At 42.2% G+C, this 14,986-nt stretch overlaps 1 protein-coding gene across 3 annotated transcripts in view; it reads left to right on the forward strand.

Moving 5' to 3' along the window:
- The first annotated feature begins 7,124 nt into the window (after window positions 1-7,124).
- SLC11A2 (solute carrier family 11 member 2) overlaps window positions 7,125-14,986 on the forward strand; it is a 66,076-nt gene continuing 58,214 nt past the window's right edge. For 2 of the 3 annotated variants that reach the window (XM_078384618.1, XM_020784525.3), the window contains exon 1: window positions 7,125-7,225. The gene's annotated coding sequence lies outside the window, so the exon portion shown is untranslated. Of the gene's footprint in view, window positions 7,226-7,469; window positions 7,585-14,986 lie in introns of those variants that run through there. The other variant, XM_078384619.1, reaches the window with a different exon arrangement.

The raw sequence follows: 14,986 nt of genomic DNA on the forward strand, positions 1-14,986 counted from the left end.
AGGGTAGCCTGAAGAAAGTGGTGGGTGGAGGTGGTTATTTCAGAAGAGGAGACAGGTATGAGAGAAGGTAGAACAAGAATATACTGTAACTCCAAGGTTGCACTGTACAGGGAAGAAAAAGAAGATGTTGGCAGCACAAAGGGAAGAGCTAGAAATCTGCAGCTGATGTGAAAGACAAGGTGGAATCTTAAAAAGGCACACTTCATGCTTGTGGAATGTCCTTTCTTTAAAAAAAAATACACCTAGAATTCTATGAGATCTGACTACGGTTGCTTAGTGCAAAAGATGCAGTATTAAAAAAAGAATTAAATAATTCTCAGCCTAGGAATTCATTATGAATGCCTGAACTGATGCTAGTCCCAATGCCATCAAACTCTCTCCCCCCCCCCATTTAATCAGTATAAATTGGGCAGAAGGGATACTTTCCATTTATCTCTTGTTGAATAACTGCGAGTCAGGTATCCTGCCAATCACCTCAAATTACTCAGGGGTCTCCTGGTAGAACCTCATTTGCTTCTGTCCACCCGCCATTGCAGAATTGCCTTTAAGCACGGGCAGGGGTCAAAGTCACCTTAAGATTAGTTAAATGTCTTACTCATAAGAATGTATGTTTGTAAAAGACCTTTAATTTTGCAGTATCCCATAGTCTATTACATTTTATCTCTGAGTAACCTTTTATCCTTGTGTTAAAATAAAGCCATAGAGCAAAACAGGGCAGGTGCTGGTAACTTAGGTCCAGAAGAATCCTGCTTCTAACTGTGAATTTCTCTGGGTAACTGAATTATCTTTCAACCTTGCCAATTTAACAAAACTGTGAGAATGAAGTGAGATAAGTCCTGCCTATTATGTCCTGAAGTATTTAAAAGAAGGGTAGTATACAAAGGTGACTAAGAGTGCAGTTGTATACATGTTGACTCAAAAGTATGTCTGATTGATTTTTAAGAGTTTATTCCCAAGTAAGCAAGCCTTGGATTGCACGTAAATGGTGGCAGTTATCTCAATGTCACCTCAGGTGACCAGAATCCCATCTCATTTCCTTCTAAGCAAAGAACACAGTATCTTTTATTTTGACCTTTATTCTACTTCCCCATCCATCATAAGTATTAGCATCTGTCACGTCTGCATACAGGTGTAACATTCCCCAAGTGATACTATAAGAACTGCTGAGTTGAGGAAAATTTCAAGGAAATGCTTGCTTGCTTTTGTGGATGTGTTTAAGTTTTTTCACTTTTCTAGTGGCAATTTCTCAGCCTCCTTAAAAAGTAAATTTTGTTTTACCTCATGTCGATATTTCCTTGCCATTGTGCCAAGGACTTTATTCTCAGTACAGGAAAAGAAGGCTCAGTCTCCCTGCTTGACAGTAATCCAGATGGAAAGGTGGCGGGGGGGGGGGCGGCGGCGGCGGTTTGTACAGGCAATGAATGATGATAGGAGGAAAGGTGGGGGGGAGAATGCAAACTAGGTCACAACTAACAAAAGTCCCAGACATTTTCTTCTTAGATGAAGCTGGCTAAAAGATCTCCCAGATTCCTGTGCAGTTGTGGACTAAGGAACAAGGAGGCAAGGAGGTCTTCTAATCTCTTGGAATGATGAAAGTCTGGTTGGCCATCTTGGGGATGTTTGAGTTCCTTAATGGAAGACAGGAAGGATATAGAAGGATGACATAAATGTATCTGAGAAGGTGAGTTGTATGGACAAGACATCTCCTATGACAGGTATTTCCATCTTCTTCAGCTCATGGATCCTTTTGAGGGTTGTTGCGATTTGTTTCTTCTCAGTTTTCTTCCATGACAGAGGCTGGATATGTGCTCAAGTAAAACTTACAGTGAAATCCTATAAAGCTGTCTACTTGAAAGTAACTCCCATTTAATTCACTGGGACCTACTCCTAGGCCAATGGATAGAGGATTGGAGCCTGAAATGCATACACTATTGACTTTTGCTTCTGCTTAGTTTTCATGTCTGCTTTCCTCACTTTCCACTACTAAATTCACCCTTCAAACCCAAGAATAATATGGAGGCTCAGAGCCCACACCAGCTTTTTTCTCAAAGACATTATATCATAACTTACTAAAAATCTAAGAAGAGGTCTGTGGATTGCCAAGGGCCCTGGAATCCAACATCTTGTGACCCACCATGGCAAATCCTAGGCCTCCATTATGCTCCCAAGCAGGGCACAAAGGCTACAGCCCTCACTTTTTCTTTGTTCCTCAGGAACTCGTATTTGCCAACAAGGTTAATAACTGTTAACAGCCTTACTCTCCCTGAACATTTCTAATCTCCCTGATTAAGGTTGTGCAAATCTATTCATCTTTTTTCTCTGTCATAAACCAGTTAAACGCAAGATGAGAAACCCATTTTCAGTCAAGAGGTGCATATTTGCCACTGCTAAAGTTCGCCTCTAAGCATGTTAGCCCAGGCTCCAAAAAAAGTCACAGATTAATTGAATGTCCAAACTTTTCTTTAAAAAGCCACTCATCTTCAGAAAACTTTTAAACCAACATATGCTGCTTATATACTGCCCCATAGCTCTTGACGCACACTCTGAATGGTTTAAATCAGGCTTGTCCAACCTGCGACCCGAGGGCTGCATGCGGCCCAGGTTGGCTCGTAATGCGACCCAGTGCAATTTTTTATTTTTAAAGAAATTCCAAAGTTTCAAGCTGCGGCTGGAATGCGGCTGGGGCACATCACAAAAGTGGGGGAGAGAGAGGGAAGGAAGGAAGAAGCAGGAGGGGAGAGGAGAGGGGGGCTGCGTGACTGCATTGCGCCATCCCCATCAATAGATGGCCCCATAAAGCCGCTGGAGTCGAAGCTGGCAGCCTCTGCTGTCTGAGATCGCAGCTACTGGTAACCGCGCTTGGAGCAGGGCTGCGGAGGACGGCTAGGGTTGCCCCCCCATGCGGCCCAAACCAAATGTATGTGCGGCCCAAACCAAATTTTCATCTTCTAATGTGGCCCAGGGAAGGTGAAAGGTTGGACACCCCTGGTTTAAACTTATGCAGGCTACACGCACGCACGCATGCACACACACAGTGAGCTGAGTACTCAATGGTACTGACCTTGGAAGGATGGAAGTCTGAATGAATCTCAAACTGGTTGCCTAAGCCATTTGGAATCAAACTTAGGTCATGAGCAGAGTTGACTGCAGTTCAGTCCCTGTGCCACAGGACTCCTATTAAGACTGAAGAAATCTTTTCATAAAAAATTTAAGAACTGGATCTTCTCAACATTTTTTTGTTGGAGGACTCCGTAACAGTCTCCAACCAGGAGGCTCTTATCAGGCATCAGCTTCAACTGGAAAGTGGCACAGGACTAAACTCTGTCCCATCAGAATGAAGCGATAGTAAAACGATGTGTTTTCAGGAGGAACAAAGAGGTATTGAAAGTCACAGAAAAAATGACAGTTGTAAGTCAGTTGAGGGTTTTTGTAGAGATGGTGAGAAAAATAAGTATCAATAACATCAGTTAAACAGGCAAGTTAAGGAGAACAAGTGCTCCATTTGGAAGGACCCTTAATTAGTAACAGCATTGAAACTGCTTGCCCTGTAGCTCCCCTCCATGCTGCTCCTGTCGTGTAGGTTCGGGAACTACACAGGCAGAGTAAATAACCATCTTCATCTGTCACTGTCTTTTCTACTGGAGCAAATGCTAAAAAGTGTGACATTAGTTGTATGTACCACATGACCTCCGGATTCAGTGCCCACCCTCACAAAAGCAGGCGAGCAGTTGTGCTTCCAAACTCTTCTTTGGGAGGAATCCATGATAAATTTTTCAGCTGCCTTGACATTTCTCAGAACACAGTCTGAAAGCCTGTTCTAGGAGGATTAAAATAGGATTCTTTGTGTAAATTTTTTAAAAAATGTCTGCTTATTAATCCTTGCAGGGCGGAATGGTGGCATCTTTCTCCCGCTCCTTGTGTCAAAGCTAAGGTCTAACATTCCATCACAGAGTAGATGCACTAAAATGGAATTATGCAGATAAAAATCTTGATTCCCAGTGGTTGAGTTCTCATCAAAAGCAAGTACAGTAGCAGTTTCTATCCTTATCTCAGTCATTTCTTTGGAAATCTTACCCATTCACAATCTGTTATAGAAGTACTGGCTACTATTCATTCCTTTGGTAAAGAAGTAATGGACAGAACTTGGAGATGATATTATACATGAGGAATAAGGAACTCCTTGGCTCTATAAACTCGTTTGGAATTTCAGCTCTAGGAAGCCCAGAATGGCCACATCAAAGAATTATAGCAGGTGTAGTTCAAAACACGTAGACAGACAAGATTCCTCACTCATAGTAGAGAGAACAAAGCTTTTAATACTGGATATGCAGACCTTCTGTTCCCAGAATTGGACATTTCAAATAGCACTGATCAGTGACACCATTTATCTTATATTGATCTGCCTAATGGGACTTATCTGGACTGTGTGCACCAACAATGGAAAATGTGTAGCATTGCCAAGTTTTGATACTAATAATCAAAATAAAGAAAAAGAAACCCACCCACAAATCAGCCCAAGCCAGTTCAAAGTTCACAATATCTTACGAGGAAATAATGGCAACGGTGCTTCAAGTTTCACCAAATGGCTTTTTAAACCCCCATCACAGTATCAGTAACATTAAGAATAATCCTGTTGCAGCGAAGTCTTGGACTATCAACCGCAGCAGTGAACAGGCCTGGTGTCAAAGTTCCCTGTGGCCAATTAATTCTCCATTAATCATGAGTCAGTTGCATAATTATTTTTAGAGCAATCTGCCCTTACTAGATGTAATTGTGTGTAGTTACAATTTTTTTTTACAGGTAGAGGGATAATGGGTTTGGCTGCAGTATTTCAAATAACCCTGCCCATTGCCATTCTGAGAACCAGCAAGCCAGAAACTCCCTTATCTTATCAATCAGAGACACTTGTATATATGGAAGAGATGTGGGCTTTCCTTGTTTTGTGGCGGGAGCTGGGGAATAAGACACTAACTTTGTTTCAGTATAATGCCTAGAAAACAGCTCCCTGAGCAAAACTGTGAAATGCGTAAGTATTATTTATTATTTGAGATACAAAGAATGAATAAGAACTCAAACTGAGATCAGATTCTGTTCTGCTGGGCAATCTACTTTTAAAATTTTATTTAATTTTAAATTTTGGCTGTAGCATTCAGCTTGACACAGTTGTTTTAACCAGGTAGGGATAGTTACATTGCTGGTATTTTCTTGCTGTCTCCAGTAAAATGGAGTAGATTACATGAGCTAGTCTGATGTGTGGACAATAGAGACTTCTGTTGGATTTGAGAGCTCTTCAATTTGCAAAGTGATTATCTATGAAGGAAGAGAAGATATACACAGAAGCAAGAATGTCTGCAGATGCTTTTTCCACCACTGTACGATAAACTGAAATCCTCCTTCCTACATGTTAAAGATACAAATGCCCTGTTGTCTGTTGTGTCTCCTCACTCTTGCCCTGGCTTTGATATTTATTTGGTTTGTTGATTCCTTGCCTAATAATTGTCCACAAACCTTTGTTCTAAAACCTCCGGGAATTCAGTGGTTCTAGGGCATGGTCTGTATGTGTGGAATACATTCACCTTCCTAAAGCTAAGGACATCTGGATCTGATCAGCACGTGGATTGCAACCACTTGAGACCCCTATGTATGTATAACTTGTTAAATCCTATGGATGGAATAATATGAATGATGAACAAAAAAATAACCTTAGTTTCTGAAGAGAAGGAACAAGAACTTCACATAAGAAATCTAAATTTAAGCATTTGTTCCATTTGTTTTTTTTTTATTTTGTTCCAGACATCATTGTCACAGCTTCTAAAAGCTCCCAACTCTATTGTTTGAATGGAAATTCTTCACAGTGTGGAAACTCAAGTGTTAATAGTGTTATTATGATTGTAAAGATTAATTAAGTTCCCACATTGAGATAAATAATTCCAATCTGATTTTAAAAAATTGGCAGCTGAATGGACCCTCTGTAGATGTTACAGCATAGTTCATTCCTGGGAGCCCTTCAAGGTAAGTGCAGACAACATTCACCCTGAGGCAAAAAAGGTGAAAATCAACTTGATTTGATGGGGAGGCTGCCATGTTAATATGTCTGATCATTTCACATATAAAACGGAGGGTGGGTCTGATTTGGGCATCAAAAGTGGTACAAACAGCAAACTAGTTCTCACCAAAGCTGCATTCTCCATGCATAAGAGACGAAGTATCAGCAGTCTTGAGGAAATATGTATTAAAATATTTAATTAAAAGTAGGCAACCTGAAAACAACTTGGCAAAGACTAAGCATCTATTTGATGGTCTGACTGTTGGGGATGGTGGATGAGGGAGAATGCAATGAAATAAGCAAGAAGAGGTTCTGGTTTACAGATCCCTGAACTTGACCACTCCAGGTCAGGATGCAATACACTACTGTGTTATAAGCGAGCCTCAAGTTATTTATTTCTTTTAATTTGTATGCCACCTTTCTCCCAATTAAGGGACTTGTGGCAGCCCATAAATTATTAAAATACAGCCTGAACAAAACAACAATAAATTACAATACAAAAACAAATATATGACAGCATTAAAACAATTACAGTACTTAAAACTTTTTTTAAAACCTTAAAATGCACATAACAGTGTCTAGTACATGAAAGCAAAAGTTATTCAATTAGTTTTTAAAGGCCTAATAATTGGGGAGAATAAGGAAGGGCCCAACGGGGCAGCCACAGGAAGGTTCTCTCCTGCCTCCCCACCAAACATGCCGGAGAGGATGGTGGTGGGACGGAGGGAAGGGGCTCCCCTGAAGACCCGAGAAGGCTCATAGGAGGAGATACGGTACTCCAGATAGCCTGGACCCAAACAATAGTGTATAGGACTTTCTAGGTCACAATAACCAGCATGGGACAGGCAGCCCACGAAGGGGTGGCCAAAAGTACAATACGTATAAGGTAATGCCACTCCCCGCCCGCGTGGATTTAGTACTGTACCAAGATACATTTCTGGGGCCTGCTCCTCTATCGTGTAGTAGCTCTATGGTTACATTCGTTTCTCTGCCAGACCTTGGTGGAGTTGCACTAGGGGGCGCGGCGCCTCCTCCTCCTCCCTGTCCTCGCTGTGTCAGCCTCTCTATGGTCACAGGTAGACGGAGCCAATAAGGACGCGAGGGGCGGGGCGGGCTTCGCTAGTTCTGAGCCATGGAACAGGGTCAGGCATGGCTGGAGGACGGGCGGCCGTGGCTAAGGTGAGGCGGGGGGTGGGGTTGCGCGCGCCTCTCTCTCTCTCCACCGTGCATGAATTATGTATATGGAAGTTGTGCATCGGAACGGGGTGCTTTCATCGGGGTGGGACGAACTCGGGTTGTTCTTTTGTGGCGCGTATATTGGTGTACGCGTGTCTCTTTGTGCATACGTGTAAGGAATGTCCCACGAACGTCAGGATCGATGGGTCCATAGGTTAACGTGTATCTTGGGGAGGAGACGCTGGAATAAAGGAGGCGAGTGGTGCGGGGAAAGGAAAAGCGAGGCAGGTCATCAAACAGCCCCTTTGCAGGTCATCCGATACACGAAGGGGAGGCTCTGTTTGTTCCACTCGAACAACCGGGTGAGGCGGGGGGGGGGGGGAGAAAGACTGTTTTGTGGTTTGGTTTTCGAAATGAAGAGGGACGGCATGAAGGAGAACCCAGGAGTCCCGAGTTTGCCCTCCTGGGCCGGTGTCTGTAGAGAAATGGGGTCTCTTTCCCCTGCCTTCTGCATTTTCTTCTCCGGAGTCCAAGGTCTTGGGTGTGTGTGTGTGTGTGTGGTTTTTTTTTTGGGGGGGGGGATGTCTCCCGTTAAGAACTTATGCGAGTTTTCCGCAGGAAGGGGTCTTGCGGTCACTTTCCACCACAGGACGCGGACCCCGTACTTAATGGGTGCTCAAAGTCTCCTGGCGGAGTATTGCCCCTATAACGCTTACCCCCCCCCCCCGTCTCTGTTCTGCTCTTAGTAGTGGGCAGGATCCTCCCTGAGTGCGGGGAAAAGAAGGGGGGTGGGGGGAAGATTCTGCCCGGCGCTTCTTATCTGGCCTCTGCGCCCAAGGAGAGGGCTCGTCCTCTTATCGCTACGGGGCCCCAGTGTCTGGCTAGGGGACAGAAGACCGCTGATAACCATTGTGTTTTTCCAGAGCAAACTGGCTAATCCTATCGCAACTGAGATCCGGGGTGGGGCGGGCAAGAAGATCTCTCCCCCCCCCTTCTGAGTTGCAAGGCAAACGCGACCTGAGAGTTGTAAATGCCGTGATAATTTACCTTTTCCTTTCCTCGCCTTCCCCTGTTGGATCCGTTCCGTCATCCTAGCTAGTAACGGTTGGGTGAGCTAGCCATTAGCGAAGGAGATTTTTATGATGGACTTCGAAGACTGAGGCTGGGTTGTAACTGTTTGTATGTGACTTTTTAACAAGTCACTGGAAGCTTGCATCTCAAGGCCACCGCCTTATTTCCAAGGCTCCGTATATAGGGGCAGAATATATCTCCCTTCCAGTTACAGAGACCATATACCTAGGAACACAAAATGTTGGAAACCAACAGATAGAGTCACAACCACCATGTCCTGCCTGAGAGTGAACTAAATGTGCACAACTAGCCCTTGATGGAAACATAATACATGGGCTTAGGTGCCCCAGCTGGATGCCTCTGAATCATGTTCTTAACCATATAGCAAAAATCTGCTGATAGCATTGTTTCTTGTATACCTTAATGTATAACATTTCATGCAGAAAAGGCATATTTTTGTAGTAATGGTGTCTAAAGGAAAGGTAGGAGTGTTTTTTTTTTTTAAAAATTCATGTTTTGGAATGTGATTGTTTTAGTGGGGCATCATTCTCTAACTCAGCAGATGGGTTGTTCAAATGTGAAAAGGTCTCTTGATAGAGGAATGGATGTACTTCTGTGTTCACAGGTTTATAGTAAAGACGCTAACCCCCAAATCCCAAAGGTGCTCTCTGCTCATTATCATAAGCTATGGTGGGGCAGGGCTGCTGTGTCCTAGAAGAAAGCTCAATGGGATGAGTAAAATAAGGGATCTTGGATAAGCAGGAGATCTTTCAGTTTGGGGCTAAAGCAAGCAATATCATAGCAGGATTGTTTCTTTTTACAGCCTTAACATGACTGCCACTGAGTTTTAGTACAAAATCCCCAAATCTTTCTAATCCCCAAAATCTTTCTAAAAGGCCTTTACTGATTCTGTTTGATCTGGTAGCAAGAGAAGCACCCACCTTTTAAGGTGCCTCTAAGCAGGATAGTAATTATGGCTCCATTATTTTCAGTAACAGAGCTGCTATAGCTCAGTGGGTTGGAGCACTGGACTACAAAGCCAGGAGCTGGGGGATTGAATGTCTACTGTGTCTCCTCCTACATCACCCAGAGCACATGTGGTTGAGCTGGGGTCACATGTCCTGCCATTATGTGGTGGTGGGAAACCTGTATTGGTATCAGAGCTCCACCAGAAGGAAGGATGAGGGAACTACTTTGGAGTCCTCTTATACTTTAAAAAAAACTCTGGGAGGGTTAACATGTCAGAAATGATTTACAGCACATCATGATTAAGATTTCATGATTGGGGGAGTTCATAGCAAGATTTAAAGAGTTATTCATATGATTAAGGTGTATCTTATGTAATGGCAGAACAGTCTATTCTGAGGTAGGCACCTCTGAGTTCAGTGGCACTTAGCTGAGAATATAGTGGGATTTACTTCCAAGTAAATAGGCCTATGACTGCACTAGAAATAGCACTCCCCCGCCATGACTGTGGTTTTTTAAAAAATAACAATTTTTGTAAATAGTCAGGTGTGTGACGCAGTTCAAGTGCTCACTTTAAAAAATCCAAAAGGATGGAATTGCTTTTTGCCATCTGAAAAGAATGCCATGTATGAAGAGTAAGATACTCAGAAGTATCTCCTGCTGAGGAATAATTGTGGGCAGTCTGAAATTTGGGGGGAAGTAGGAAGAGAGTCCTCAGCACTTTTGCCATAAGCCCCCTTCCCCCCCACCCTTGAAATTGAGACTTAGGAAGTAATGAAACTGTTCCTCGGTGTGGTATTTTCCTGAGAGCAAGAAGGTACATTTCATAACAGCTTGTGTGGCCAAAGCTCTTTCAGTTTAACAGGATGCCTTTGATTTAAATGCTGCTAACTGCATATTATTTCTCAACTGAAATAACGATCAGTCCCATTCATGGAAGGAACCCAAAAGGAAGAGGAAGTAAAAACATGCAGTTGTGCTCCCTTTAGGTCCTAAACTAAAAGAATGGATTTAGAAAGCTCCAATGCCAGGTTCACATGAGTCTCTGACAAATATGAATACTGGCCTCCAGAATGCAGGTAAGGGCCTTCATTGTATGGGTAAGTTATTAGGAATCCTGATAAATATCTTAGAAAGGGTAGAAGCAGGAGAGGAATGGAGTGGCAGGCCTGGCTGGCAGGGGGAGCAATAGACAGTGACAGAAGAGAGATGTGGCAAACCCTTTTATTTTGGATCATGTGGAGCTCCCATATGCTATTAGCCTCATCCCCAAAGTCAGTACTGTAGTTCCCAAGCTTGGGATCCCTGATGTTCTTAGACTACAATTCCCAGAAGCCTTCACCACTAGGTTTCTGGGAGTCATAGTCCAAGAACACCTCAGTTACACCAAAGTCGAGAAGCCCTGCCATAAGTGCTTCCTTGACTGTGCCTTGCAGGAACTTCTAGGTGGAAGAGGAATTCACATCCCTCTCCAGCTTGCTTATGGGAATAGTCTGCTTCTCCTGTCCCTCTCCTCAGGTGTACCTTGTAATGTAGATCATAACCGTATAGCTTTTCATGTTCTCTGAACTCTGCCAGAATTGCTTCTGCAGCTAGATTTTAGAGACTCTTGCTCAGATTTCTGGTCCTGAACATAAGCGCTGTGGGTTACTTTGTACAGGCTTGTCTCTCACCTGTAAAGTGGTCCAAATACGTTTGAAATTCCTTGATAATCGGCTTTGATCTGACTTTATTTTATAAAGTCAGATCTCTGCACATAAAAGCCTTGGCCTAATTTAAGCCAGTAATTACTGTTGGTGCTGAGTCATACATGTTGGGCATCCTATTTATAAAGAAATGAAGAGCCACAGAAGTTAATGAATCATGATCATAGGATCTTGGGGACAGGAAAGAGCTATGTAATCATTTCATGTCTAGCCACCTTCTTGTTCAAAACAACATCTCCTTCTCTTCTGAACAGTAACTTAGGGAGGGGGAATTTTATATATGGAAAATAGGCTGAGACAGAAAAACCTCAGGAAACCCTCTTTTCACATATTGCATTTGTCCTTAGCTCAAGACTGTAGCTTCCGTTATACAGTATCAGAGTAATTCCTTCTGTTGATACAGAATGAAGAGCAATAGCCTCTTCTGTTACTGCTTTGTTTCTTCCCTGGCACTTGCTAAACTTTCTCCCACCTACACCCCTTGGTGGCTTTCCCTGGAGCAATCTCTTTCCTGTGTTTCCCTTCTCAACTTGTTTCTTGAGTAATATTACTGAAATTAAGTGAAAACTAATTCTGGAAGCCATTTTATATGCCAACTTTTGTATTTCCAGCATGTAACAGTGTGCACTGGGAAGCAGAAAGAGGTGGCTAAATTCATTTTTGGCTACATCTGTTCAAGCAGATTCTTCTATTGAAGTAGTTTCAGAGAATGTTATTCAGCATATTTTGTCCTTCCATTTTAAATCTTTTTTTCCCCTTTCTGACTCCTTACTTAAGATGTAGCTCTGTGTTTCTCTGTTTATATGGGTACTCAAGAAAATAATGTCTTTTTGTTTTATTAACCAAATCGAATTTTACAGGCTTGAAATGAAAGGCCTTTTAAGACTTCTTTTTCTTGGCCTCAGGACCTCATAGATCATGATTACTTTAGGCACCTTGCTATAAACATTCCTTCCCCCAGTGGAAAAATTCCACACCTGGAAGGGTTCAGAAACAGTACTTCTTAAAAAAGGATGCTACTCCTTTCACCTTAAAAAACTTTTTAAAGCATTTTTTTAAACGAAAGATTTTCCCCTCATTGATATAGTCCTGTGATGGTCCTGGACCTGGAAATTGGCCCCCAGAGTCAATTATTGTACTGTACATGAAATGTTGCTCAGCATCAGATTAAGGAATCATGTTTCCTTAGTTCTTTTCTAATATTATTGTTTCATGTTAATGTTGGCAGTGATTATGTTTAATTTTAAAATTAATGACATTCTTAAGTAGAGAATACATATATGTTAAAAACCATAAACTCTGTTACGTGTTATGATTTTCCCAGTTTCTATGTGTTGATCATTTTACAGAATGATAAAATGTCTTAAGTTATAACACATGAATTATAGGGTGTAGGAGGACGGTTAATTCCAGAGTTCAGTGGCAAATTACATTTGTAAATAAGCTTAAAAATTTAGGCTCCAGTTCTGCCCACTCACCATAGAGAGCAAACCCTATTGAACTCAATAGAGCTTACTTCTGAATACATGGATCCAGCATGGCAGTGTTAGTATCGTGCTGTCAGTCACTGGACACCTCCCAATGTCACTATTAATCCTGTTATGAAGATGGAAAATTGTAGTGAGGAGGTATCACTTGATGCAGTCCATACACAAACTCCCAGACAGAAGTGGGGCAGAGTCAACTTTGACATGCCATCAGTTAGATCATACTATCTCCCAGTCTTGTGCGACTAGATCTGTATGCCAACAGTTGAAGAACAACAGACAGGAGCTGAACTATTATGCTATTTCAGGTTGTTTGCAGAACCCAGATGAAAATTTTATTTACTCTAAATAAAGCCTTGGCCCCATTCTCTGCTTCTCTGCACACCTGTTCATGCAAGAGGGCTATTGAGAAGAGGGGATCCATAGTTTTTTGGCACAGCATATGGTTTACATTGATAAGGCTTGAAAATAAAACTGAAAAACTGGATATTTTTTTTTAAAAAAGCACACATCTGTGAAAGACTTCCTTAGAAAGCTGTTACTTATTAGCCTGCAGTACTAAGCGAAATGGACAAACAGTTTGATTTGGAATAAGATTCAGATGTTCGTATTATTTTCACGGTGGTTCCTCTTGTGGATGTTTGAGTCCTCTGTGCACTTATGAGAGAAATCCATCCGCGGAATCAGCCTCTTCATCTTCCTTGCAGTTACAACCAAACATTGGAAGTAACAAATTAAAACTTTAGGACAGCTTAAACTTTAGACATTAAAACTTTAGGACAGATTTACTGCCAATAATCCCTTGCTCTTCAGTTGTGCTCAACCTTAGAGAAGGATTTTCAAAAGAGTAGAGCAGAGGAACAGTTTTCAAGCAATACGTGCGAAGTGGCATGTACAAGAAGATGCTGTCTATGTAAATTTGAGGCATTCCCGAGCAATGCACAGAACCAGCCATCTTGGCTGTTCTCCATATTGTGGCCAAAAAAGCCACCCCATACTGATTTCTCACATATACTGGTGGGATCTCGTGGGCTATCCAGGAACGGAGGGCTGAAGCTGTGGATAGAGGATTCCACAAAAAGATAAATTTGGGGGAAAATCAACTTGACTGCTAGGAATTATGAGCAAAGGACTTGACAAGCAAGTTGGCAGACTTATAATGCCATAAAACAAACATCCCGAATGGCAGTATTTGGATCATTTTGTGGAGTACTGCACTCTGTTTGCCCTGTCTGAGAAAATAACTTTAAAAGGTGCAGAATACAAGAGGCCTGGATTAAATTCTCTGTTGATGAAAACTTAGTTTGTGGGTGGGTGCAATTACATGGGTTTTAAACAACTTTTTTTTTTTTTGCAGACTTTTAAATACAGTAATTATGCATGGTTTGGAGAAAGCGAATACAGCTTCTTTTCTCCCTTGCCTACTACTGAAACCTGAGATCATCTCCAGTAGGACAGAATGCCAATAGGATGCTCAAAAAGAATTGTCCACATATTGTACGGTTAATAGAATTCACTTAGTTCCTAGTCCATCACTCTATCCACTGCACCACACAGGCTTGGAATGCTTCAAAAGGGGATCGGAAAGTAACATTCATGAAGGAGCATACTTGTTACTTTTTAGCCAGGATAGATAAGGCATCTCCAAATTTAGAAGCAGCTTGCCTCTGAATGGTTGTGGTGGCAGCAATATAGCAATAATTATATCATGCATTCCTTGTCGGCTTCCCAGAAATATAAGAAGAGCAGGCCCGATCAGAGGAATACGGTGCATGGAAAGTTTATGTTAAAATTCCTTTTCTAAACTATGCATAGGCCCAAATCCTTCTGGTGTTTGCCTACCTTGCCATGGCTAATTGCAGCTAATTGCCATTGTGCCAGAGTACATCTTGGTCACATATGTGATTTTGTGCCTAATGGTGCAACAGAGATATATCCTGACATCTCATCTATTTGCTTCAGTTAGCCAAAGCAAATTATGTACCGTAAATCTTGTGTGGACACTGGTAGATTCCTGCCATAGCTTGGAATTTGCTCAATCTCTGAAATTAACAACAGATCTACTCTGGGGTGACCTTTTTTCATTGAGTTGTCTTGTATAACCATATGATCTTCTTCCGGCTTGATCATTGTCAGTGTAGAATCCGTCACCATTAATACATCACTTTATGTTTGCTTATAATTTGATCTTGTCAGCAAACTGAACCAACCCCGCTGAATGCCAGTCTAGAATTGGGAGCTACAGGTTCAGCTCCTCAGTGAGACATTACAGTTTGGCCTACCTGACAGGGTTGTTGTGATAACAAAGTGGAGAGAAGAGCCATACATACTGTCATGAGCTCATTGAGGAAAGATGGGATCTAACTTTTGCTCTTAAACAACCATCTTTTCTGGTTCTATAAAAGGACTTATTTTCTTATCCTGTCATTGCTCTGTTTGCAGCGCTAGCTACCAGCTGGCTATGATGAAGGCAGGTGATTGGATTATACTGGGAGGAGTCCAGTGTGGTTGTGGGGTTGCTTGCAGCTCTTGCG

This window comes from Pogona vitticeps, chromosome 2 (genome assembly GCF_051106095.1).
Source record: "Pogona vitticeps strain Pit_001003342236 chromosome 2, PviZW2.1, whole genome shotgun sequence".
In the NCBI taxonomy this organism is placed as follows: Eukaryota; Metazoa; Chordata; class Lepidosauria; order Squamata; family Agamidae; genus Pogona; species Pogona vitticeps.